This window comes from Gopherus evgoodei, chromosome 16 (genome assembly GCF_007399415.2).
Source record: "Gopherus evgoodei ecotype Sinaloan lineage chromosome 16, rGopEvg1_v1.p, whole genome shotgun sequence".
In the NCBI taxonomy this organism is placed as follows: domain Eukaryota; kingdom Metazoa; phylum Chordata; order Testudines; family Testudinidae; genus Gopherus; species Gopherus evgoodei.
Window position 1 is genome coordinate 3,523 of NC_044337.1, and position 4,554 is coordinate 8,076.

General features: G+C 48.5%; 1 non-coding gene across 1 annotated transcript; it reads right to left on the reverse strand.

Annotated features, from left to right (window-relative positions):
- Positions 1 to 2,747: 2,747 nt before the first annotated feature.
- On the reverse strand, positions 2,748 to 2,821 carry TRNAT-UGU. Its single transcript has one exon. It is a non-coding gene; the product is annotated as a tRNA-Thr (tRNA).
- Between the last annotated feature and the right edge of the window lie 1,733 nt (positions 2,822 to 4,554).

The following is a 4,554-nucleotide window of genomic DNA, read 5'->3' on the forward strand; positions in this document are numbered from 1 at the left end:
AATATGTCTAGACTTGGCTCCCTGTGGCACCATGGGTAATCAGACACTGAAATACAGCCATACAGACACCACACACCAACCTTGCCTAGCAGGCAAGAATCAAACCTCCACAGAGAGATGCTTGTTGTTGTTGTTGTTTTTTAACCCAGCTCCCTAAGCACTCAGCCACAACCACTTAACAAAGGGCTTTTCTACACTATGGTTCTGGTCTCACTGAAGGGTCATTTCCAATTGTTTGCTAGGACCAGCATTAGGGAAAATGGTGCCCTGGGCAAAACTTGTACTTTGGCACTTCCCCATTGCCCCTGAATGATCCCCACTCCCCCTTTACTGCTAGCTCCTGCACGCCCAACCCTTGCACCTCCTTCACCCCTAACTCCTGCCCCCTCCTGTGCCCCCTTTGTCCTTAACTCCCTGTGCCACCAGCCATTGCCCCTCTTCTGCAGCCCCTTCACATGGTTCCAGTGCTGGGGGCCCTGCACTTGTTCTCCCTTTCCCTGGGCTTTGGCATCACTAGTCCCTGCTTAGCAAGTAGGGTTCAGTGGTTCCCAAAATGTGGGGCATGACTCCTAGGGGGACACAGAGGAACATTCTTGGGGGGTACCTCAGGGCCTGAGCCAGCCCCCATGGAGGAAGCACCATTCAGCCTCACTCTGTCCCAGCTCTTCCCCAACCCCACCCTTATCCTGGGGCTCTGGCTTCCAGCTTGGCCTTGACCCCCTTACCCGTCTGCACCTCTCTCTCCAGCAAGCAACAGCCCCACTCCCAGCCTCGGTTCTTGACCGCGGCTTCCAAGGGTCCACAGCCATGGATAAGAGGGCACAGTGTGAAATGTTTGGGGACCACTGGTTTAGGGTGATGTCCTCAATCACTTCTACAAAGTCCAATAAAAGCTATTCCTCACCCACCCACCCCTCCATCAGGACCGACTAGGTATGTTCTGCTGCCCTTCACTCATACAGGAAGGATAATAACATTTCATTCCATTCAATCCTAAAGTGATTTGTAACCCACCACCAGCCAAAACTGGTCATTTTGGGAAAGCAGCCCCATCATGCTGCATACCTAGGCAGAGTAGGTGTATCTGTGCAAACACGGTCTGTTCCTGAAGTCTTTCCCCCAGCTCCTCACTAGATGTGAGGGGGGGAGCTCATTCAGCCCCCGCTTCCGCTTAGTATTTAAAAACTCCTTATTGTCCCTATCTCTGCTGGCCTTAGATTTCTCCTCCTGTCTCTTTCTTGACAGCTCAGATGAGGTGGCCAAATGGTTAAGGTGATGGCCTACTAATCCATTGTTCTCTGCTTGTATGGGTTTGAATCCCATCCTTATCAGATGTGTTAAGTCTTCACCCTTCCTTTGTAGAAAACCATCTTCCCCCTTTGGTACAATGACAGATCACACAATGTTGCTTCTTGCAAACAAAACCTACTCAGAACTCCCTTCCTTTAAATAAAATGTCTAAATCCCAGTTTTCTTTAAAAAAAATCTCTAGTGGTGTATTTCTTAGTTTTTATCTCAAAAGGTAACATCCTCATCATCTCCCCCAAACACCCTGGGACCTCCCCAAATTATTAAAATACCCTCAACCTGAGCAAGGCCAGAGCAGTGAACCAGAGCTAGTGTCTAGGCCAAGTTGTTCTGAAGGAGGCAACTCAAACATTTTCTCCCTGCTTCCCTTGGCAAGGTCTGACTGAGAAAACTAAATTCCCCAAACTGAAAATTTTCTGCTGAAAAACCAGTACTAGTTTGTTTGGGGACTTTGATTTGAAAGTATTATTGTTATTATTCTCTTCTGATTTGTGAATCAGTTCAGTTCAGTCTTTCTCCTCCAGGTGTGTTTCCAGCTGCTGAGTTGTGGGGGAGAGAGGCCAAGTCATGATGTCTCTTCCCCTCTTTCATAGTTTTTTCCAACTTGATAGGAAGCTCCTTTGCTACAATGTGAGTCAAGCAGTGTCCATTGTCTCTGTGCTATCTCAGAGAAGCCTGCATTGTACACAGTTCCTGGGATAGTCCTTGGAAATGTGGATACCTTCAATGGGCCAGCAGCGAGTCTGGCTCCTCCCTTGTCGCACCTGAAAGGCTGGTGGTGGGCATTTCTCAACCTCATGACATATCTCAGTAACGCACACAAAGCAAAACTTCATAACTTCTCAACCAATGCGAGCACACACAATCCAACAAGATATTAATGTTCAACAGATCAAGACTTTTGAAATGATACCTCACCAGGCAGACTTTGTACTAACCATGTCATCATTATATGAGAGAGGTGAATATGAGGCTTCCAGGTGCTGCTTTGAGCACAGTGTACCACACCTGGGCTTCCATTGCAATGGAGACGTACCCTTACAGTCCATCTCTCCTGGGATAAAGATGGCAGCATGGCTGGCCTGGGTCATCTGACTTGGGCTCATGGACATAAAGCTCAGAGGCTAAAAACTGTGGTGCAGATATTTGTGTTCACACTGAAGCCTGGGTTCAGAAACCCTCACCGGGCCTCAGAGGTTGGGCTCAAGCCCATATGTCTGCACTGTAATTTTATAGAGGTTGGGAGGGAGTTTAGCAAGTGGAAATGGTAAAACCACATTGAGGGGACTGGACTACTGACCTATCAGCTCTTAACACCCAAACATTCAGTAACTCTATCATCAGTGCCTGTGAGTGTAATTTAAACCATAGGTCCATCTAGCTCTGAATCTTGTCTTCTGACAGTAGCCAATGCCAGGTGCCCCAAAAGCCACTCCCCAAGGCACTACTGGGAGTTGAACCCAGGATCTCCTGTTTACAAAACAGGTACATTAACCAGCTAAGCCATGGTGCCTGCTGTTATTTAAAGCACTGTGTTTGCCCACACCTGACTCTCTGCCAATCCCCACTGCGTCCTGACAAGTGTTGCTCGTGTTTGGCTTCTGTAAAGCAGAGGAGAAGGTGAAGTTTTGCTCCCAAGGTGTGTGTGTGATTCTTTGGACAGGTTTACACTACAAAATTAGGTTGGTCTAATTACATTACTTAGGCTGGCAATGCAGTATATCAACCTAATCCCAGTGTAGATAGCGGCTCAGCTGTTAGAACTTTCTGGAGCTATGAAAGGGGAGGGGCCCAGCCTCTGTAGCAGGAATGCAGGGCAGGAGAGTTCACGGCAGGCATTATGGGATACTGGTGGAGGCCAGTTATGGTGATATAATGACCAGCAGCATTTACACTGACAATTTGTCACTTTAAGTTTGCTGCAAAAAGCTCTAGGCCTCTTGTAGAGGTGGTTTTATTTTGTCACCAAAACAGGGCAGTTTTGTCGCCAGACGTGGCATTGCAGCATGTACACCAGCCACAAGCTGCCAACCGAGGGAGCGTTGTGTGTTTTTCACACATCTGAGCAATATAATGATGCTGAAATAACTTTGTAGTGCAGAACTGGCCAAAGATTCACACACACACAACCTGCAAGGAAAACCTCACCTGCTCCTCTGCTTTGCAGAATCCAAACACATGCAAAGCTTATCAGGCCCTGGTGGAGATGGCAGGGAGTCAGGTGTGAGCAGACAGTGTACTCTAGCTACAGGAAGGTACCATGGCTTAGCTGGTTAAAGCCCCTGTTTTATAAACAGGAGATCCTGGGTTCAACTCCCAGTAATGCTTTGTTGAGTAACTCTTGGAGCACCTGGTATTGGCTACTGTCAGAGGACAAAACACAGAGCTAGAAAGACTTTTGGACCAGCCTAGTATGGCTGTTGTCATGGTTTAAATTACACTCACAGGCATTGACAATAGAGTTACTGAAAGTTTGGGAGTTAAGAGCTGATAGGTCAGTGTTCCAAGCTCCTTGCAGATGACCCCATTCCTCTGGGGCAGGGGCAGGTCTGGGCTCTCACACCAAATGGCTCATTGTGGCTGCCAGAATCTGTGAGCAGCTCATTTAGTTTCCACCGAGGATTGAGTCCTGCTTTGTGCATTTGTGTGTGAGAATGAAAATCCTAAACCGCCCTTTGAAATAACGAATGCAGCAGGACGTGTTATTGTCCCTGCCCCAAAGCAGACAGACCAATGGAGAAATGCCATTGAGTCCACGGTAATACTCCACTGCCATTTTACCTTTTTTGCTTGCTAAACTCCCTCCCAGCCTTGTGGGGTCCAGAGCCCGGTATTCAGCCTGAGCCAAGATGTCTACACTGCAAATTTACCACCCCACAGCCCAAGCCCTGGGAGCCTGAGCTTGCATGGGACAGCCCTGGGTGTTTCATTGCAGTGTGGATGTAGCCTAGCATTATGTCTACACTGCCATTAACACACCCAAGTCACTATTCTCAAACACTGGGTCAGTTGATTGAGGCTTGTGCTGCAGGGTTATAAAATTACAGTGTAGACACTTGGGCTTGAGCCCAGCCTCCGAGACCCCAGGAGGGGTGACGGTCTCTGAGTCTAGATTCCAGTCTGATCCCCAGAAATAAACGCCCCCAGGGGTTTGGTCCCTGGAGCTAGGGCTAGAGGACCCACGGGTTCGGGGCCTGGAGCTAGGGTTAGGGTCCCCAGAGGTTGCAACCCTGGAGCTAGGGTTAA